Raw genomic sequence first — 24,076 nt, forward strand, 5'->3', positions numbered from 1 at the left:
AAATAAAGCTTCATTGGAACATAGCTAAGCTCATTTGTTTACCTGTTGTCTACAGCTGATTTTGTGCTATTTTGAGTCATTATGACAGAAACTGTATGATCTTTGAAGCCTAATATATTTAGTATCTGGTCCTTTACAGAAATGTTTGCAGATTTCTGTAGGAACTTGTCAAAATAATCCTAACAATTCTAAAAGACAGTAATAGTATTACTATCCCTGTCTTATGAATGTGGAAAGTCATGCAGTTAGTAGATAATTGTGTCAGTATTCGAGACCATAAATAATGAAATATAAAATCATTTAATAAATTATGACATCACCTCCCCTATACAAACGCCTTCTGGGAGATGAGAGTGAGTGTGTCTGAAACAGTCATGGATTGAAGAGGATGTGCCCTAGCTACTGGGGCTTCCAGAGTTCTAAGCACTGACAACTTCTCTCTCTCAGCTCCAATCCCTCAATGTGTAGCCGATGGGCTAGTTCAGGTTCTTCACTTCACCCCGCAAAAGAATTTGAGTGAGTCCAAAGAAAAAGTGAGCAAGAGACTTGATTGCACAGCAAAAGTGCACTCTTTCAGCCGATCAGAGCAGGCTGCTCAAAAGTGAGACAGCACCAACTGACACCAGGGAAACCCCCTTTTGGGAGTCTTACAGGGTTATTCATAAAGGGGTGGGAAGGGGTGTTGCTGCTAAGCATGTTCTGGGCTGTCTGTGGGTGGCACATGTGCTGTGGTTGTGCATGCCGGTACATACATCACATGTCTTATTAGCATCACATATCTCCACCCATGCGTGGGTGAGCACAGGTCAACCCAAGTACACTAATCATGAGTTTCTGCACTTGCTTGAATTGGAGGATTTTCCCTTCTGCTCTTCTACCTTCTTGCTGCGGGATATTCTAATCACAAGCCCAGGATACAGTTCATGTCCTGTTGGGTGGCTGGTTCTCTCCATCTCTTTAGCAGGTCTGTTCACCTTTAAGGGAGGCCATGACCATGCCCTCTAACCTATCTTATGTGTGGCTGTGAAGCTGTGTGCTGAGACTTATGAACTTCTTTCAACTCCATTTCTATGGTGATGATCGTGGCATTGCATGCTGCATATTCCCTTCCAAATGATGATGTCATCATCGATGGAAAAAGAAACCCAAAACTTTCAGAAGTAGACAATTTTTTGGTTTCCCCCAATTATTGGACTATATATAAGAAATTTTCTTTTGCCTTAAAGGTATCGCCATTTCCACATAATCAAAAAATGTTTCCATGTTTAATTTTTATTGTAAATTGAAATTTTACAATGACAAATATTAAGTTTTATATACCTATATTTTCTTTCACGACGCCTAAACATTTTCCTTTATACCTATAAAAAATTTCAAATTATATTGACTTCTAATAATATATACCATTTGGTAAACTTGACAAATAAATAAGGCTATTACAACTCAGCTCCAGCCAATAACTGACGTTTAGACATGTAAGCCTGATATTGTTAGATCTGTATTTAAAAAAACAAATTCAATTTTTCACATGTTATGAGTCATACAAAAGTTGATTGCAGGCAGATTCAGCTTGATGGTCACCAGGTTATTTTCATCACAGTGTGCTAAGCTGCATCCCCACACAGCCCAGGACTGCATAACTGAACTCACTGTTTCCACATCTGTATGCACAAATAAACTATTAAATGTGGTGTAAAAGAATGTAAATGCCCACTTATAATGTATGTCTTATAATTTTCGAGATTTAAGAAATAAATTAACTTTGGTAACACTTGATAATGCAGAGAGACACTGACGCCCCTCACTCAGGTCCATAAATCTGATGCTTCTGTGTCCCCTCTGATTTTGCTGGGTATACCAAGAGAGACTGCAAGTTCAAATGGAGAGATGCCAGGGTAGGCTAGATGCATAATACAACTTACTGAAAATCATGAATGACCAGGTGAGTGAGTTTTTGGACAGTAATTTATAATTTCAGTTAAGCTAACCCCTCCCCAAATGGGCAAGTAGTTTAAAAATATTTATACAAAGGACTATAAACTGAAGATAATGCTAAGAACACAAACATGCAAGCACAAAAAGATAATGGAGAATGTGGCTTTATATGACTCCTATTTCAATTACTTGGCCATAATATAGTAAGATGAGAAGAACAACCATCTAAAAGAACTAGCCAATTATCCCAGCACCATTTGTTGAAGAGGGTGTCCTTTCCCATTTGTTTTTGCTTTGTCAAAAATCAGTTGGCTGTAAGTATTTGGGTTTATTTCTGGGTTCTCTATTCTGTTCCATTGGTCTATGTGCCTATTTTTATACCAGTACCATGCTGTTTTGGTGACTATGTCCTTATAGTATAGTTTGAAATCAGGTAGTGTGATGCCTCCAAATTTGTTCTTTTTGTTTAGTCTTACCCTGGCTATGCCAGTTATTTTTTGTTCCATGTGAATTTTAGAATTCTTTTTTTCTAATTCTTTGAGGAATTATGGTGGTATTTGATGGGGATTGCATTGAATTTGTAGATTGTTTTTTGGCAGTATGATCATTTTCACAATATTGATTCTACCCATCTATGAGCATGGAATGTGTCTCCATTTGTTTCTGTCATCCATGATTTCTTTCAGCAGTGTTTTGTAGTTTTTCTTGTAGAGGTCTTTCACCCCCTTGGTTAGGTATATTCCTAAGTATTTTATGTTTTTCAGCTTTGTGAAAAGGGTTGAGTTTTTTTATTTGATTTCCCACTTGGTCACTGTTGTTCTATAAAACTACTGTTTTGTGCACATTAATCTTGTATCCAGAAACTTTGTTGAATTCTTTTCTCAGTTCTAGGAGATTTCTGGAGGAGTCTTTAGGGTTTTCAAAGTAAGTGATCAAATCATCAGCAAACAGTGGCAGTTTGACTTCCTTTTTACCAATTTGGATTCTCTTTATTTCTTTCTCTTGTCTGATTGCTCTGGCTAGGACTTCCAGTACTATGTTGAAGAGGAGTGGTGAGAGTGGGCATCCTTGTCTTATTCCAGTACTCAGAGGCAATGCTTTCAGTTTTCCCTATTCAGTATTATGTTGGCTGTGGGCTTGTCTTAGATGGCTTTTATTACATTGAGATATGTCCCTTGTATGCCTATTTTGCTGAGAGTTTTGATCATAAAGGGATGCTGGATTTTCTCAAATGTCCATCAGTTAATGAGTGGATAAAGAAACTGTGGTATAGATATACAATGGAATACTATTCAGCCATAAAAAGAAATGAATTAATGGCATTTTCAGCAATCTGGATGAGACTGGAGACTATTATTCTAAGTCAAGTAACTCGGGAATAGGAACCCAAACATCAAATGTTCTCACTGATATGTGGGAGCTAAGCTATGAGGATGCAAAGGCATAAGAATGATAGAATGAACTTTTGGGACTTGGAAAGGGTGGGAAGGCAACAAGGGATAAAAGCCTACAAAGAGAGAGCAGTGCATACTGCTTGGGTGCTGAGTGCACCAAAAGCTCACAAATCATCATTAAAGAACTTACTCACATAACCAAATACCACCTGTACCCTCATAATCTGTGGAAAATATATAAATATAAATAAAAAGAGTTTAGAATAGTGCCTGACTTAAAGGGCTCAACAAATGAGTCACACAGTTAAGAAAAAAAAAAAGTCCCTTTATTTTTAATTTTTTAGAACATGCTTTTAAGTATACAATGCCTTGAAATATTAGTAACGAGAGTAGTAGATGTGTATGAACGTAAAAGGGGAACATGATTGAAAACATAATACTATAAAATATTTAAAAAGCTATTAAGTTTACTTTGGGGTAAGTAAAGGGCATTTTTAAAATGGAAAATCCATATGGTAGAAGCAACCCAGGTTGCCCATCAACAGATGACTAGGTGAGCAAAGTGTCGTATAGATATACAAGTGATTAGTAATCAGCCTTAATGAGGAAGACAATTCTGACATGCGCTATCACATGGATGAATCTGGAGGACATTATTCTAAGTGAAATAAGCCAGTCACAAAAGGACGTCTATGTATGATTCCACTTAACATGAAGTTCTTAGAGTAGTCAAATCCAGACAGATAAAATGCAGAAGAGTGGTTGCCAGGGGATGACCGGGGAGGGGGCTGGGGAGTTAGTCTTTCATGAGGACAGAGTTTCAGTTGGGGAAGATGAAAACATTCAGGAGATGGATAGGGTAATAGTTACACATCCATGTGAATGTACTTAATGCCACAGAACTGTACACTTAAACATTGATAGTAAATTTTGATGCATACTTTTTATCCATCCCCCCAATACAAACTGTTGAAAAAAATACACCAAGATTGTTTATTAGAAATCACTAATGACTGACATGTATACATGCATGGAGAAAATCACTTAACAATCCAGTATTTAAAAATCCCTAAGATTAAAAACGGCAACTCACATGGTTCAATCCCCTTATCCTGGAGTCACTGTAGGGAAATGGAGGGCCAGCCTTGGGCACTGCTGCTTTTCCCTTCCTCCAGACTAGTGCACCCCAGAGTGAAAATCAACACTGACACTTTCTTACCTGCCTCAGCTTATCTCTTCTACTCACCTGGTAGAAGAAATACTGAAATGTATCATTTTCAATAGTTACAAAATGAAAGACAATTAAAGTAACCTCCCAATAAATATTTGACTAGTGCCAACATATTTCCAGAAATGCAATGCACATCTGCAAAATATGCCTGCCTCATTCTACGACACTAACAAAACAGCTACACAATAAACAAAGATCTTTGATAGCTTCTACCATAAGCTTTCTAACTTTAGAGAACATATGAAGGCTACCACTACATACTTTATAAAAAGCATCATAATCTAGTTACAACTCATAGCCAGTTTGTTCCCTCCCATCTCATCTTCCTCATTAATAATTTTAGTATAGTGGCTAATTCTTCCTGGCTTTTAACTTTCACCCATGTTAATCAATATTGTTCTTACATTTATGGCAGTGGTTATTCATACTTGCTCACATTTTTTCAGTTTTTCTGCCTCCCTTTGTTGATTTTTTTTGAAATTTTCACTAGATGTGACTAATGTCCTATAAAATTTACTATTTAAGGTGGACTATATAGTAGCTTTCATATATTCACAAAGTACATAACCATCACTACAATCTAATTCCAAAACATTTTCATCACTATAAAAAAAAAATCAAACACTTGTTAGTTCCCCTCCCCAAGACCTTGGCAGCCCCTAATCTATGTCTCTTTCTGTGAATTTGCCTCTTCTGGATTTCTACAAATAGAGTTGCACAACATACAGCATTTTGTGGCAGATATCTTTCATATGTCTCATGTTATGTTACTGATTACACTGTAACCTGTATCAGTAATTCATTCCTTTTTATTGCCAAATAATATTCTATTGTATGGTATACTACATTTTGTTCATTCAACAGTTGATGGACATTTGGATTATTTAAATATATATGTTTAATCCCCTGGATATATACTTGTTTGTAAAATTGCTGGATCATATAATAATTCTGTTTTCAACTTTTGGAATAACTGCCAAACTTTTTTAAATTGGCTGCTCTATTTTACATTCTTACCAATTTCTCCCTATTCTCACCAACACTTCTTATTGCCATTTTTTTATGGCAGCCATCCTAGTTAGGTATTAAGTGGCTGTGATTTTGATTTGCATTTCTCTAATAGTAAATGATGTTGAGCATCTTTCATGTTCACTGTTGGTTTTTGCATCCAACATCTTCCTTCAAGATTCATATTCCTTCCCACTGCAATATACCCTGAAATAGCTCTTTCAGAATACATCTTGGAGAGGTAAACTTCTTAATTTACATATGTCTGTAAATTTATCAATATTTTTTGATGATTTATTGACATATAACAAATACAGTACAAATTATAATCATGTAGCTCAATACATTTTCACAAATTCAGAAAAAAAAACCTTGAATAACCAGCACCTATAATAAGAAATAAAAGCTTAACAGCATCTTGAAGCCCCCCAGTGGGCCATTCTAAGTTACCTCTCTCTCTGCCCACCCCAGAGATAACTTTTATCCTGGCTTTTGCGCCACTCATCAGTTGCCTAGGTTTAAACTTCACATAAGTGGAACAGTATCATTCGGAAAGTACTTTTTTAATCTTTCCTAATTTTAGTGTATTATGTACTATGGGGATACATATTCTGTCTAGTTGGATCTATTGACTTTCTCTCGTGTTAGATTACATTCTCATGCAATCTGCAAATTTGGTAGTGACCTTATATTTCATAGAGTCATAAACTGTTTTCCTCTTGGATTTCCACATGCCCTGATTGGGAAAAACCCACATAGAAGAGGTTCTTTTTGCTTTGGCTGGCATTGACCACTTGGAATGGTCTAGGATTATAATAACTGGGCTGGCTTCAGATTTTCCTACCTTACAGTTAGTAAAAAATGCAATTACGCACCTGTTCATCTTGTTTGAGATGAAAACATACACACTTCTGGCAGATCCCCAATAGTTTCCATAACTTGTCCTTCATAAGACTTTTTTGAATGGAAGCAAATCTTTGTTGTTTTGTAAATTCAAAACCATATTCTTTGTATGATAATGCAGACATTAAACAAGTGTATGGGTTAATTGATAAATAACCCCAAAACTCTCACAGTTTTTATCAAGAGCTTATTTCTAGTTAGCACATAAATATATCTTTTTGCTTATGTAATACACTAAATGGCATCTGAATACTTAAAAGGGTAGATATAGTCTATGAAGACATACAAATATAAATAATTGACTATCGAGTTTCCTTGTGGGCAGGTATATTGAATCAAGTTCCTCTTCTTCGTTTCTGGATCCCACCTCTTCTTACCAACATTTCCTTCTGCTTCTCAATCTGCACAAATCATTGTAGGCTGAGTTCATGCTAACCCTTTTCCCTATAGCACATTCTAGAATTCTGGCCTTGCTATTGACAGCCCAACCTCTGAAAACCTGCTCATTTTATTCTTTATACCTTTTATAATATTCCTCAGGCTATAATTCTTTTTCTGAAGAACTATCACTTTTTTCTAACATTCTTTGTCTATGCTCAGAACATCAGTGCTTTACAAAATGTGGTTTAATTATTGATACATAGCCTTAACAGTAGGATCTGCTTTACATACTCCTGAACTTTGCATAGCTCAGAGTAGGCCAGTATACTCCTCAATTCCTTAAGTGAAGATTTGGGGGTCTTGCCCTCAACACGATGTTGTGTGTTTAGTGGTCCTCTTTGACCATATAGTTATCTTTGTAGAGTTACTGTAGTGAGGCACCTTTCAGGAAATGAGCATTGTTTTGGGGTCAGCCAGTTGGATGCTTGGTGCAATATATTTGTCTTTATTTAAATGAAGAATCAGATGCTGGACTGAAAGATACAGGTTCTCAGAACTTAAATACCATCCTTCACAGCAGTCTTTCCTGATTAACTTTACTTGCATCTCTAGGTAGCAACTTCAAAAGTGGATCCATTCTTTCATGTTAGGATGCTCCGGGGTCAAGATCTTCTTGTTTCTCATCTCTCCTCCTTTCCCAGAACTTTCTGCCTCATACCCACTTATCCCTCACACAATAAATTTTATTATTCTCTTTACCTTTATCCCTTCAGTTATGAATTCCATCATTAGCTCATTAAAATATGATGTCAGGCCAGGCATGGTGACTCATGCCTGTAATCCCAGCACTTTGAGAGGCCAAGGCAGGCAAATAATTTGAGGTCAGGAGTTCAAGACCAGCCTGGCAATAACTGGTTTCTACTGAAAATACAAAAATTAGCTGAGTGTTGGTCATGCATACCTGTAATCCCAGCTACTCAGGAGGCTGAGGCACAAGAATCACTTGAACCACAGAGGCAGAGGCTGCAGTGAGCTGAGATCGTGCCACTACACTCCAGCCTGGGTGACAAAGTGAGGTCCTGTCTTATATACAGATGTATGCATAATATATGTATATTACAGATATATAATATATGAAGAAGACATATATATAGAGTCTTCAAAAGTGAAGATCCTGTATCCTATATATAACTTCAAAAGTGAGATATATCTCATATATATGATATATATCTTATATGAAGACATATCTGTATGTCTTTAAAAGTGAGATCCTGTCTTCTAAATACGTATATAATATATGAAGAAATATATATATATATATGACTTCAAAACTTCAGAATACACAAAATTCTCTTTTTCAGAATAGGAAAATCCTAATATACAACCTAACTGCCACTGCTTGTAAAGGAAAAACTGGTTTCACTTTCAGGGAAGGTCACTTTCATCCTCATGAAGAACTGTCAAAAAATGCTCTCCCAAGAGTCCCAGACTGAACACTTTCTATGTAGGCGACAAAAGGAGAACAACAACAACAACAAAAAAAAAAAACACCCGTTCACAGCTCATGTGCTGATATAGTCATGGGATATTAACAAACGCAAACACTGTAATTACTAGCATTCATTAAAGGCCACCGTGTGCTGGTAGGTTGCTCCACATGACACTGACTGTGCAGATGGTATGTCATTCCATTTCATTATATGCTCCCTACAGATAACAACTATGTTATCACTACCTTGCAAAATCAGGACTGACCCTCATCCAAAGTTCAGATGGCAAGGTTGATGAAACCACATGCACACAAAGAGGGTATGGAAAGGCTGATTACTTACATAATTGAGGTCTCTGGGAGAGCAGGGAAGGCCTCTCATGCAGGTCAGAAATGGTTTCAAGGGCCAGGAAAGGTGACTGGCTTGGGTCTCCATTAGGATTCAGGGTGGGATCAGGGTGAGCATTGCATATGAGTAGGGGTTTTCATGGGTTGAATGTTTCACTGGCGCCAAAGGAAAAGCAGCCAGGCTTTTTTTTTAATGAGCTTATACAGATGTTGCTACAAGGAAAATCAGAGGGGTGAGGCTGAAAAATCTATCAACAGTCAGACATCAAAAAATGGAGTAAGTCTCCTCATTACAAAGCATGTTTTGACAGTTCTTCATAGCTATCATTTTGCTTCCACAATGCTAAACTTTTTTTAGTCCACTCAATAAATGCTTCTAGATTGACTGGGTCACAAACCTTACTTTTTGTCTAATGTCAAGAGGAAAGTCTAAATGTGTAAGATCTTTGTAAGAGCATTAAGCTCAATTACTCCATCAAAAACGCAATGCTTCAGAGAGCCAAACTGACACTTGTTGATTCCTTTCCAGCTCTACCCTGCTAGAGCTGTGAGCGCTGTCCCTCAGTTGTCTGAAATATGCCTTGTTCCGTAATTGGCCTTGCACCTCTGTCCCAAAGGAAGGTTCAGTTCTGTCTATTCATTACCTTATAAGTCTTACTTCCTTTGGCAGTATTGAAGATTAGGTCAACAGTGTGTTGTCTATTACATTAGGTGATCTCATCCCCTAGAACCCTACAGGAATTATGATCTCAACAATCACTCTCTTTCCCTTCACATCCCCATTAGCACCGCTTGGTTGATCTGTGCCAATGCTTATTGTCCTTTAAGTTATGAAGAAGAAAAAGGAAATCTGAGAAATTGATTTCCTCCTCAGTAAAACTAAAATGTAAATATATATTTTATGCCTCTTCAATCTTGCCTTGATATGCACCTATTATAGGCTATATCAGCTGACCACCACATAATTAGAAATATGGCTAGTTGTCATAACATAAATTAACATTTATGGCCATGCAAAGAGAGTAGAATGGATTTTGGAATGTTAAGTATTTCTCACTAGTATGCGTATATATGGGTGTGCATGTGCACATGCAAATGCATGCAAATGCACGCACATACACGAGACATGTTGGTTTTGTGTAATGCAACCAAATGAACTCAGTATACGTAGGATGGAATCATTGCCCTGACTCTTACATGTAACCCTTATTAAATAAAATCTTTTAGTTGATTTGTTATCAACCCTGGCATCTGCAATCAATCATATTTGGTAATGAGCAAAATAACATGAATAATAACACAGGGATAATTGCATTATTACTTCTAGTACTCTTAGAAATTTCATTTGGCAGTCATAATCTCTTTGCAGATTAAGTAAACTTTTCAATACCAGGTATTTTACCATTGAAGAAATGCATTCTGTGTATTTCCCAAAGTACACATGAGGTTTACATTATTTTAATTGATCGTTTCTGAGAAGAAAACAATAAATCATTTTTCTGATTCTTCACACCAAAACATTTAAAAGTAAAATGAAGTTGGGCATTTTAAATACTCTCTTTGGATTTAGAGCCTTCTAATTATATTTGAATCAGAGAAATATATTCTATTAAAATAATTTTAATTTCCAATATCATGCACCTAGTGTCTGATTTTTCATGAGTTTGCCAATGGAAGTTCATTCTGCTGGTCATGGTACCCACTAATATAAGAACAATTCCTCTTACCCTTGAAGCCTCCTGATTGCTGCAAGCAATTTGGCTTTGAAGTTTCAAAACACTTTTTTTTTTTTTGAGGAGGAGGAGGAGGAGTCTCGCCCTGTCACCCAGGCTGGAGTGCAGTGGCTTGATCTGGGTTTACTGCAATTTCTGCCTCCCAGATTTAAGTGTTTCTCCTGCCTTGGCCTCCCAAGTGTCTGGGAATACAGGCATGTACCACCATGCCAGGCTACATTTTGTATTTTAGTAGAGTTAGGGTTTCACCATGTTGGCTAGGCTGGTCTCGAACTCCTGACCTCAGGTAATTCACCCACCTTGGCCTTCCAAACTACTGGGATTACAGGCGTAAGCCACCATACCCAGTCCAACTCATTCTTCAATGGAAAAAGAAAACGCTGTTATTCCTAAATGCCATTGTCAGCAGTCAACCTATCAATGATTGACATATTTTATTTTCTCAAATACAAGAAAACTAGTCCTTAGTATCTAAAAGGTGATGCTAAATAGTATATGTGGTATTATCTCATTTGTTTTTTCAAACTAAAATAATTTTTAATAAATGATTAAAATTCACTAAATCTCTCTATAGTCATATCTAGGGATATGACTTTTTCCATATCTAAGTACATACCCCCGTATAGTGACACAAGTTTAGAAATGGCTGTTAGCTGTTTTCTCTGGAAGAAAGGATTAGGAGAGACTCGTTTTACCTTTTATATCTCCATCTTGATTGAGGAATACATAATTATGCTTATCAGATACAAATCTCAGTTTACAAATTCAAGTGTACAAGAAATCTTTTCTCAGAGTGTGTCTTATTTCTGCAGAGGGACAGACTAATGTTGAAATGGCATCTGTAGGATGAGATGGCAATCTAGATTTTTGTAGTTCCTTTCCTTTGACTTGGTGCCTGCAGACACCCCGTTCCATCTGGCCTTCATATACTGATCCATGAAGCCATGCTGCATTATCCTCTTCCTGTCTGTGAGGCCCTCACACCCACTGGCTGTCCTTAAAGCAAGTTATTTCTGCTCCCAGGTATGCAGAAAACAGTCTCCATCTCCTGCTCTGCTACGGTTGGCAAAGGAAACTATAAGGCCAAACTGCTCAGACATACTATAAATATTTACAACAAACAAGAGAAGGTCAGATGGTAAGAACGGCTGGGAAGGATTTTAAAACTGGATATTGTAGTTGGGAAGGGCACGTCATGGCCGATAGTCAAGAATGGCTTCTTGGAAGTCGTGCTATTTGCACTAGTAGTGCCCATTGCTGCCTCCAGTATAGGATTATGAATTTAATCATGTGTTATGATTGTATGATTGTACGACATGATCAAATTCATGGAATAGCTGATGACTTGGCTTTAAAGGGGTGCAAAATGGAACAACAACTAGTGTCCAGGCCGGAGGGAGCAATCAGCCATCACATCTGGGCCTGGCCTCCTAGAAGGAATTAGTTCCATTGTTTGTTTCCTCCATCGCTGTAGACCTGTAGACCTCATTCAAGGCTTGACATTCACTGAGAGAGTCTACGAGCCCACACTGAAGTCATGCCCCAGCCCTCCCGCTCTGACTAGGCTATGAAAGATCAAGAATCTTTATTGCCAATTTGACCAATAATTTTCCAAAAACAAGTTGCACTATAAGTTACCCCACTAAGAAGTGGGGAGTGAGGGATAGAAATGGGTACTGAGCATGTAGGATCCATGAATGTCTTCAACATTCTTAAGCCATGTTAAAGGGATTGTACTATTTTTACCTGCTTAACAATCAGTTTTACATGTAATCATATCGTTGGTTTGAGAAATGGGCTCGTCGTCTTTTTGCAGTGGTGTGCCAGGTAAAGGAAAGAGTCCAGGGGAATGTAGCTAGAGTGGAATTGAAGTCGGAGAGGATTTGCCTCACATCATCGGCTTCAGTTCTGTGATTTACATTAATATTAAATGTTAGCTTGTGTGTTGCACACCCTGAGGCTTTTTACTCCCTCTGGGGGTGAAAATTTGCATTATTATGCATTTCTGACTCTAGATATAGTGGGGATTTTATTTTTTCTCTAAGAACAAGCTAAAATCAAATCTTGTTTAAATAGGGACTGACTATGCTGCTTATTGAAGCACAGAGAGAAGATAGCAGGGGCAATGCAAACGTGGGAATGAGGCAGATGTCAACATCTATACATTATTGTCTATTCATTTTTCTCAGTTTTAAAATCTGTAAGAATTAAATCTTATGCCAATGCTTTACATTTCTTCTCCTTGCCCTGTGAAATAAAGTAAGTTAACAAAGTCTGTGTATAGCAGGTTTTCTGACAACAAAGCCTGTTGTATAACACGTACATTGATTAGAGCCAAAGACGGATTCACAGCCCTGGTGTGGAGAGATCCCAACTCTGGGATCCCCAATGGGCTACAGCTCTTCTTTTCACCCACAGCATGGCAAGCAAGGGGCACATTTCAGCTCTGTTTGTGTTACAGCTTTTTTAGCCCCACCATTCGGTGGGTCCTGAGTTTTGTCCTGCAACCAGAAAGAATGAGGTACACAGACAAGTGCAGGGTGAGCAGGGCGTAAAGGAGTTTTACTGAGTGATTGAACAGCTCAGAGAAGACCCACAAGGGGTAGGGTAGCTCCTTTCCACAGCCAGGATGTCCCAGTGAGTGCTCAGCTCCTAGCAGAGAGAGCATCTCCTCTCTTCTAGGTAGGTCATCCCCACTGAGTGCTCAGGTCTCAGCAGAGACGGTAGCTCCTCTGTCATCCTGTCTATGTAAAAAAAGTATTTTAGGTAGTGTCATCACATCCTCCTACCAAGGATCAATACCCCATGTAGCATTTGAATTATTCCTTAAAGCCACATTGTCACCAGATCCTCTGGCATTCATGCTGTGCTTATTTGTGAAATGTATCTTGATGCCTTTCCTTCTCCCTTCTTTTTTTTTTTTTTGAGATAGGGTCTCACTCTGTTAAACAGGCTGGAGTGCAGTAGGACAATCATGGCAGCCTGAGCCTCCCAAGGCTCAAGCAATCCTCCTGCCTCAACCTCCCAAATGGCTTGGATTACATGTATATACCACCACACCCGGCTAATTTTTTTTTTTTTAAGAGACAGGGTCTCGCAATGTTGCCCAGGCTGGTCTCCCACTCCTGAACTCAAGCAATCCTCCTGCCTCAGCCTTTCGAAGTGCTGGGATTACAGACATGAGCCACCAGACCCAGCCGGTGCCTTCTATTTCTGACTGTAAGTTTAAAAGGATTTAGAAGATTTAAGCTTGAAAAGTCAAGCGGAGACTGGGCTCAGGTTAGGTCTTATTGTTGTTGTTTTTTGTGTGTGTGTGTGTGTGTGTGTGTGTGTGATCAACATGGATGTTTATTCACCCAGGTGCAGGTGGAATGAGTCTGAAAAGAGAGTCAGCAGAGGGTGGTGGGATAGGAGTTGCTTTTATAGGTTTGGGTAGTTTTTGCAAATTGGGAGGGGGTCATAGGGTCTGGAGTCATGAGGTTGACTAAGGTCGGTCGGTTACAAAGTCCAATTGCCCTATCAATTGGGGTGGGAATAAGGAACAACAGAGAATGTCTCAAGTAGGCACTGCAGGGGTTGATCATCTTCCTCTTTTCATGGTCTTCCAGTCAGATTTTCCAGGGACTCATCTGGAGTATCTGTGTCGGTTGCAGAGGTTACCATGGGGTCCATGGCGCCATCAGTCAGCCTAAAAGATCTTATATTCCTGTCTTTTTACATTAATAATATAAAGGAAAAAGACACGAGTGGAAGGCAGTGGAACATTAGGGAGGCCAGCACAGAGGGGTGATGGGGCAATGTTTCTCAGGGCTTTTTCAAGCAGGATTGGGAGCGGCCTGGAAACCTAAAACTGGGAAAGAATTTAGACTGCTGAGAGATCTCGGGGCAACGGGTGATATTGTGGGGTTGTTAGAAGGAGCATTTGTCATATTGACTAATTGGTTATAGGTTGCCTACGATTTTATAGGAATTGAGAGATTAAATCCAACAGCGTCAGACAAACTGAATATTGTCTTTTAGGGTAACTCCTGCCAGCATGGTGAGTTGCCAGGATAGGGATGTTCCTACACTGGCAAAGAATATTATGGAAAATTGTCTTGGCTATTGTTGTTTCTACTACTTTGGCAACAATCAAACTTACTCTTTTAAAAATGTATTTTATTTTGCCTAATTCTAGAACCAGTTGTTTATATGTCTGCCTCTCCCTTAACTCCTAACAAGAGGCAGGTAACATATTTTTGACATTTTCCTATTCCTGTGTTACAGGATCTTTGGGATGTCATTTTTCTGGCCAGAGACCTCTGTGGTCAGTGGCTTCTCTGCCCAAGTTTTGCTTGGGCCCACTGGGCTTGTTATGCCCACTCAGCCTGTCAGGTGGTGCCCAGCTAAGCTACTGGCCTCAATTCCATGCCTGCCAAGGGTGAGTCAGGTGTGGAGTGGCAAGGGGTATGTGAGTAAGTGTGGGGTCCAGCCACTGTGCAGAGTTGAACATACTGGCTGTTGCTGCAGGGTAGATAGTACCAGGTGCCAGCACAGGCACCAGCTCTCTGCAAGGCTGCAACTGGACCAGATACACCACAAGCAGCTTCCCTTGCTGGCACCAGGGAATGCAGTGGCACCTGGAAGTTTGGAGACTCCAGGAACCACAAGAACCCAAAGAGGGAGTCATAGCCCTGGCTTGGGGAGCTCCCAAGTTGTTAGGATGTAAAGGAGTTTTACTAAGTGGTAGAACAGCTCATAGCAGACCCACAGGGGGTAGCTCCTTTTCACAGCCAGGGCATCCCAATGAGTGTTCAGCTCCTAGCAGTGAGAGTAGCTCATTTCTTCTAGGTAGGTCATCCCCAATGAGTGCTCAGTTTTCAGCAGAGAGGGTAGCTTCTCTCTGCAACTCATCATCCCATTGCATGCAGCTCTCAGCTGAGAGGAGCCCCTGGAGTGGGTAGCTCCTCTCTGCATCTGCTCATCCTGACATCTGCTCCACTCTCTGGATGAGCCCAGGGCTATTATGGGCCTCACAGGGGAGAAAGTGCATACCAATAGGTTCACAGGTAGCCATGGGTGGGATCGGTAAAGTCATGACAATTTTCCATTCTGGTCTGTGGGACTGGCAGCTCAGCCCCTAAGCTTCAGGCCCACCTTAGTTTGTTGGTGCCCAAAGTCCAGAGAAGGTCAGGAGCTGGTGTGTCAGCACTGCCCAGAGCATGTGCATACCTGCCCAGGCTTGGCCCCAGCTTTGCTCTAAGACTAGAACAGGGGCGAATAGCAGGGAGAAGCCCTGCAGGGGGAGAAAGTACTTCCAAGTCTGTGAGAACAAATTGCAGAGATGACTGGATTCACAGTGGCAGTTTGGATGACTGCAGGTGTAGGGGTGTTGTGGGTGGGGCTCCTGCCTTTTCCATGGAGCCCAGATCTGCAGCCACTACTTGGGCTGCTGTGGCTGCACCAGGGGAGCTCCTCCCTCACCATGGAAGGGGCAGACCTCCCATTTGTCCCTGGCTTCCTCCGGCTCTGTGGAGTGTGCAGCCCTGGCTATGCCTCCTCAAAGCCTAGGGCAGGTCCTTGCTGGGCTCCTCTCTGCTCGCCCTTTGTGCCAACCATATTACGCCCCTGCTGGTGTGGCCCCCCCAGAGCAGTGGGGGGTTCCTACCAGCTCTGTCTCTTCCTCATGCCTTCTCTGCAGTGGTCAGTATGATGGCGGCAACTACTCAACAATAATTAAGGTATTATTTGGAATAGGTGAAAAAAATGAATGACTGGATAATGAATACAAGAATCCGGGAGTGGGTAAGGAAGGAATATAGTCCGTAAAACTAAAATTAGCATTGCTATAATATAATGGATATTTTACCATTACAATTTAGGAATGGAAAAATACATAAATAAATTAATTCCTTTAAAATTGCTAAAAAGAAACTTGGGAAATCATGAGAGTCTTAGACTGTAAACCTCATATATATTTTTAATCTTATTATGGTGATTCTTAATTTACTCTTAGGGTCAGTCACTTCAAAGACTCTAAGGTCTAATGTTGCTCGTGTACTTGCATCTTTTTACTAAAGTCATAGAAAAGGGGAAACAAGAAGTTTTCTAATCCAACCTGGAGGTTGAGATTAGACAACATAATTCAGAAAGTAAATGAGGTTTCATTTTTCATTTTCAAAATATACCTCATCCCCCAACTTTTTAAGCAAGAATAATCACAATGATGTGATAGAGAAATGAAAAATCCTCTTTAAGCTTAGAATAAGCAAGATGCCATTCATAATGAACATCCACAAAATTGCTAGTGGAGACAATTCTGAAGTTCAGGGCAACTCAAAGTTACAGCTGAAACCAGAATGTAATCTGTTGTGGTGCTTTTCTTCTTTTCAGACAGGTTTCTAAGGTAACACTCAGAAAGTAAATGGCACTTTGACACTGTTAAGCAGTAACAGAGCTAATATTTATTGTTTCAAAGCAGCATCAATGTCACTTTGATTGGACTGTTTGTTTTTAAGGCCCCTGTCATTTGGACTTGGATTGGCTACTGAATCACCCCTGTGTTATTGACTTGTGTATTGTTATGGAACTGATAAAAACATTTGGGTTGGTTACAAGTTCCAAGGAACTTCAGACAGCCCTACAGCACAATTCTATGTGCAATTTGGACTCATTCATTTTCCAGATGTCAGGATTTGAAAGACTTCTTTGTATAGAATTGAAAATCATTTGTGCCTGAGGACCCGGGCTACTTTTCTATTCCACACTACCATTTAAAACATTTAATGATTTTTAATGTTATATAAGAAAAAAATGTAATACATTCATCACTTTGGGAGAAAAGGAAAACATTTTGACATATCTTGAGAGCATCACAAATGATGTAGGGTCTTGATGAAGGGTCCTCCAGTTTCTGTTTGCCTATTTTTCACATTGAGATACAGAAAACAAGCACACTCATGTGGCTGGTGTCATCCTCACCCTCTTTTCATGCCTTTATACCCATAAAATTCAATGAATATCAGTCTAGTGCTATTCATTCAACACTGCCTACCTATAGAACTTAAATCAACATTTAAATGAATTTTTATCTATCACTTGAACTTTTTTATTAATGCACCCCTAAGCCAGAGGGAGTAACTGCAAAAAATGAATTGGCATGTGATATTCCAGGCTTGATGGATGTGTCCTAGAAAATGTCTTAGGGAAGACATCATAGGGAACCAGTAGAGGCCTTTATGTTCCTTGTTAATTACCATGTACACATTGTGAAAACAGTTTCCTGTATAATTCCTGGTGAACAATAGTTTGCATTTCTCTATAGTTGTAGATATCTCTCTATTGAGAGCAAGAAGAGAAATTAGCTCTTACCGTATATTAGATACTGTGTTGGCTTGTAACCCATCATGTTCCTTATACAGGAAAGTAATGTGATTGCAAACAGGACCATTTGATGCTCTTCATCATTTCTTTACCAAGATGTGTTTTCAACACACCCTCAGACCGGGTGGTAAAGGTAGAATTTCACTCTGCAACTCCCCTCACTTTCCTTGAAACATTCATCCTGTTTCTGTAGTACCTCTAACCCTGTTTTTCCTCCTCCTTCAATGGCCACTCATCCTCATTGTTGGTGACATTTTATCTCCCTCACCTCTAATGCTAGTGGACTCCAGCACTAAGTGTACAAACGCATTGTCTACATTTATTTCTAATTTAGTCTCATCCATTTCAGAGCCTTAAATCTAATCTATATTTCTGGTCCAAGATTTATTTCCTTGGAGTGAAAATTTATATCCAGTAGGCTACTCAAGACCTCCACTGGCATGTGTGGTAGTGTGGCAGAAATCTCAAATTTAGTATGTATAAATTAAACCCTTGGTCTTCCTATCTCAGTGACAACTCCATGGTTCCAATTGCTTCCACAAAGAGAAGTTTTTTTTATGTCCCATGACCAATCCTGCCCATTCTATCCTGTCATAACCATGCTCCAGCCATAGCCAAAACCAGCACAACCACTTCCTGATGGGAGTGAAAGACCCTACCAACTGGTTCTGATTCTGGTCCCTCCCACGCACAAAGGAAAAGACAGCAATCCTTTTAAAATACAAATACGATGAATTTACTGCTCTACTCAAAACCACCCAATGGGAAAAACTAAAATATTACTGAGACCTACAAAGTCCTGCTACTCACACCCCCATCCTTCCCCTACCGGTTCTTCATTCTCATTGACTCCCCTCCAGCCACATTTACTTCCTTGTGTTCCTTCACACCACTGAACTTACATTTCAATCTTCCTAGAATGCTCTTCTCCCCATTGTGTGTGGCTGGACTCCCTGACTTCCTTAGGTCTTAGCCTATGACACTGGCTCAGGGAGAATTTTTTTTCGCATGACCTTCAAAATAGCAGTCTTTATCCTAGGGACGATTCATCTCCCTTCACTGCTTTGTCGCTCTTCTTCACACTTACTACCACAATCTGACACACTCTAGATTGATAAATATAGACATACACATAGATGTGTCAGGCTGCCAAGTCCAAGCCTGGCTATTATACCATTGGTGACCTGCATATACCCCTCTGGATGGTCCCCAGGAGCCAGACAGTCTGAAAAGTAACCAGGTGGCCACAGAAAGAAGTGAAACAACTTGTTCCTGCTCAGCCTTGCGGAATTTCCCCCTGAACACTGGGTTTCTCAAGACCTGCCCCCCTGTAACAACCTACCCTCTGCTTGCAACTGATAACCCCCACCATTATGTTCGTGCCTGTTTGTAATAGATGACCCCTACCCGTGTGATCATGCATCCTGTGACACCCTTCCCCTCCCCAGGATAGATCACCACCTTTAACTGACCACTTGCCTCAACCTATAAAACCAACTCCTATCTCATCACCCTCCACTGACTCTCTTTTCAGACTCAGCTTGCCCACACCTGGATGAATAAACAGCTATGTTGCTCACACAAAGCCTGCCTCATGGTCTCTTTATGAGCGACATGCCTAATATTTGGTGCTGAAACTCAAGAGAGGGGACCTCCTACCACGAGACCAAACACCCTGTCCCTACTCCTTGTGCTTCCTCCATGAAGAGACCTACCTATGATCTAGGTTCATCAGAGCAGCCCACGCCTCCACTCACCATCCTCAGGTCAGGTAAGCAGTTTGCCTCAACTCTTCTCTTTAGCCCTTCTTACTACCTGTCAGCTTCCTTCTCCTTTCATTTTCCTCTCCCTTTCAGGGGAGACAAGAAAGACAGGACTTTCCATGAGGTTCATGATCAGAAAAAATCCCACATGGGTCACAGAACCAGGAAGAGAGTCTTCCCTCAGTGACTGATCATTGTAGTGGGATCAGTTCTGATCACTCACTCGCATTCTCTCATAGGTGACAGATCAATGTGGGAAATGCCCCCTTTGACCGATTCACCTGAGGTGCAGACCAAGGTTTAGTCTGGGACACCTGCAAAACTGCTTGGTTGCACATTCACTTTCCTTGTCTCTGCTGCTCTTCTTAAACTATGGGCAATCTCCCACCCTCCATTCCTCCCTCCTCTCCCCTAGCCTGCATTCTAAAAATCCACACACCTCACTGGCTATCATCTGACCTAAAACCTAAGCATCTTATTTTCTTCTGCAATACCACTTGGCCACAATGTAAATCGGACAATGAATCTACATGGCCAGAAAATGGCACTTTCAATTTTTCTTTTCTGTGAGACCTAGACAACTTTTGTCAACAAATGGGCAAATGGTCTGAAATTCCCTATGTCGAGGCACTTTTTTACATTCCAGTTCCTCTCTAATCTTTGTTCTCAATGCAACCTGTCCCAAATTTTCCTTCTCTCCCTTCCATCTGCTGCTCCCCCTCTGTCTGAACCAGACCCAAATCCAGGCCCTACCCACCTAGCCTCTAACCCATCTCCTTATTCCCCTCCCCACCTCATACCCAGTCAGGCTTGCAGTTTAGTCCCAGGGCTAACACCTCCACTCCTGCTCAAAAACTCCCCCTTCAAGAGGTGGCTGGAGCCTAAAGCATAGCTAGGGTGCACGTTCCTTTCTCTTTTTCCAAACTTTCCCAAATTGGTCAACAATTAGGCTCCTTTTCATCAAATCCTCCAATACTTAACCCAGTCCTATAATCTCGCTTGGAGTAACTTAAATGTTATCCTTCTACTCTCGCCCCTGAAAAACATTCGTCACTCAGTCAGCCCCTAACATTAAAAAGCTACAGAAATAAAAATCTGGCCCTCAAACCCCATGGCAGGAATAATCAACCTCACCTTCAAGGTATTTAATAACAGGGAGACCAGCAGCCAAGCGACAACACATTTCAGAACTGCAATTGCTTGCCTCTGATATAAGCCAAATCCCAGCCACACTATAGCTCACAGCACTTCAAAGTGCCCAGGCTGCAGCATCCAGCCACCCCACCCAGACCGAGCTTCAAGTGTCAGAAACCTGGCCACTGGGCCAAGGAATACCGACAGCCTGGGATTCCTCCTAACCCCTACCCCATCTGGGTGGGCTCCCCCTGGAAGTCAGACTGTCTGACTCACGTCACTGCTCCTCTGCTTGGTAGTTAAAGACTGACGCTACCCAAATATCTCTGAGGCCCCCTGGACCATCACAGACACCGAGTTTCAGGTAACTCTTAGAGTGAAGGGTAACTTTATCCCCTTCTTAATCAATACATGGGCAATCCACACCACGATAACCTGTCTCCTTGGCCTCCGTAATTGTGGGAATTGATGGCAAGGCTTCCAGGCCTCTCAAAAACTCCCTAAGTATAGGGTCAGCTGGCCAGCACTCCATTCCATGTTTTTTTGAATCATCCCTACTTATCCGCTTCCCCATTAGGCCACGATATCCTAGCAAAATCATCTGCCTCCTTAACTATTCCATGGCTACAGCCATACCTCATTGCTGCCCTCCTCCCCAAACCTGTACCTAACACAATAGCTCCTTTTATGTCCCCATCTTAACCCTAGGATATGGGACACCACCTACCCCATCCATGCAGTAGTGCCAATCCCCTATACTCTAAACATCTATTCTCTAAAAGTTCACTCAATAGCTCCTTTTATGTCCCCCTATCTTAACCCTAGGATATGGGACACCACCTCTCCTTCCATGTGGTAGTGCTAAACCCCTATACTCTAAACTTCTTTTCTCTAAAACCTCACTCAGTAGCTCCTTTTATGCCCCCCTATCTTAAAGCTAGGATGGGGGACACCATCTCTCCTTCCATGCAGTAGTGCCAAACCCCTACACTCTGAACTTCTATTCCCTAAAACTTCACTCAATAGCTTCTTTTATGTCCCCCATCTTAACTGTAGGATGTGGGACACCACCTCTCCTTCCATGAGGTAGTGCCAAACCCTATACTCTAAACTTTTATTCTCTAAAACCTCACTCAATAGCTCCTTTTGTGTCCCCTCTCTTAATCCTAGGATGTGGGACAACATCTTTCCATCCATGCGGTAGTGCCAAACCCCTAAACTCTAAACTTCTAGTCTCTAAAACCTCACTCAATAGCTCCTTTTATGTCCCCTATCTTAACCCTAGAATGTGGGACAGCAACTCCCCATCCATGCGGGTGCCAAACCCCTGTACTCTAAACTTCTATTCTCTAAAACCTCACTCAGTAGTGGCTTTTATGTCCCCCATCTTAATCTTAGGATGTGGGACACCACCTCTCCTTCCATGAGGTAGTACCAAACCCCTATACTCTAAACTACTATTCTCCAAAACCTCACTCAATAGCTCCTTTTGTGTCCCCCTATCTTAACCCTATGATCTGGAACAACACCTCCCCATCCATGCAGTAATGCCCAACCGCTATGGTCTAAAATTCCATTCTCTAAAACCTCACTCAATAGCTATTTTTTGTCTATCTTAACCCTAGGATGTGGGACAGCACCTTCCCATCCATGCGGTAGTGCCAACCCCCTATACTCTAAGCTCCGATTCTCTAAAACCTCACTCAATAGCTCCTTTTATGTTTCCCTATCTTAACCCTAGGATGTGCACACCACCTTCCCATCCATGCAGTAGTGCCAAACCCCTATACTCTGAACTCCTATTCTCTAAAACCTTACTCAATAGCTCCTTTTATATCTCCCATCTTAACCCTAGGTTGTGGGACACCACCTCCCCATCCATGTGGTAGTGCCAAACCCGTATACTCTAAACTTCTATTCTCTGAAACTCTATTTTACCCTCTTCCTCTATTCTATGTGCCAAGACATTTCCTGGTTTCACCCCTGGCTGCCCCCCTTAAGTCTCTTCTAAAGTAAATTTTCCAAGGTACCCTGTGTAACTTCTCTGCCTATTCCTCCTGCTCCCTTGGTTGCCCCACATAATTGCACCTATTATTTACCTGTACAAAACCCTTAACTTAACCCATTCTTTGCTATACCAATCCAACCCAACCCTTTTCCTTTTACACTGCTGAAATTCAGGGTTGTGCAGTTGGAGTTCTTACCCATGTCCACATCCTGTTACCTTTCTCTCTAAACAACTTAACCTCACTGTCCTAGGTTGGCCCTCGTGCCTACATGTGGCAGCTGCCTCTGCTCTACTTCTTCTTGAGGTCTTCCATATCACAGGCTATGCCTCACTCTCTATAGCTCTCACAATCTTCAGGCTTTAGTAACCTCTTTGCATCTTTCACATCTGTTATTTGCTCCACGTCTTACACACCTCTATTCACTCTTTATTGAAACTCCCACTGTGACTATTACACATGGTCCTGATTTTAACCCAGCCTCTCATCTAATACCAAACTAAACACAAGCCCCAAACCCCATGAGTTTATCTCCCTAATTCATATGGCATCCTCCCCATTTCCACATATATCTCTCTTTCCCATTGCAGACCCAGAACACATATGATCTACTGATGGCAGTTCTTCAAAGCCCAGTCAGTTGATGGTTGTATCCCACTCGTCTATTATTCTGGCTGCCATGCTCCCTCCCTCTACCACTTATCAGCAAGCTAAACTAATTGCTTTAACCCATGCTCTGATGCTTGCTAAGGGACTACATGTAAATATCTATACCGACTCTATGCTTTCCACATCCTACAGCACCATGCTGCCATATGGGCAGAAAGAGGTTTTCTCTCCACACAGGGGTTCCCTATTATCAATGCCCCCTTAATAAAGGCCCTCCTTAAGGCTGTTCTCCTCCCAGTCAAGGCCAGAGTTGTCCACTGTAAATAATATTAGAAAACTTTAGATCCCATTGCCCAAGGAAATGATTTTGCCAATGAAACAGCTTTGAAGGCAGCAAATGCACCAATTTCCCCTCCTAGTGGACAATATTTTTCATCAGTTACTCCCACTGACTCTTCTTCTGGATCCTTAACTGGCTTCCCACTCAAGGCAGTTGGTTTTTGGATCAAGGAAAATTCCTTCTTCCTGCCTCACAAGCCCATTCTATTCTTTCTTCTTTCCATAACCATTTTCATATGGAATATGAGCCTTTGGCCCATCTCTCTTCTTCCCCTCATGGAAGTCCATCCTTAAAACAATTCCATCTCAGTGCTCCATCTGCCACTCTACCAACCCCCAGGGATTTTATAAACCTCCTCCCTTTTCCACTCACCAAGCACAGGGATTTACCCCCACACAAGACTGACAAATTGACTTCACTCATATGCCCCATGTCAAAAA

This window comes from Callithrix jacchus, chromosome 5 (assembly GCF_049354715.1).
Source record: "Callithrix jacchus isolate 240 chromosome 5, calJac240_pri, whole genome shotgun sequence".
In the NCBI taxonomy this organism is placed as follows: Eukaryota; Metazoa; Chordata; class Mammalia; order Primates; family Cebidae; genus Callithrix; species Callithrix jacchus.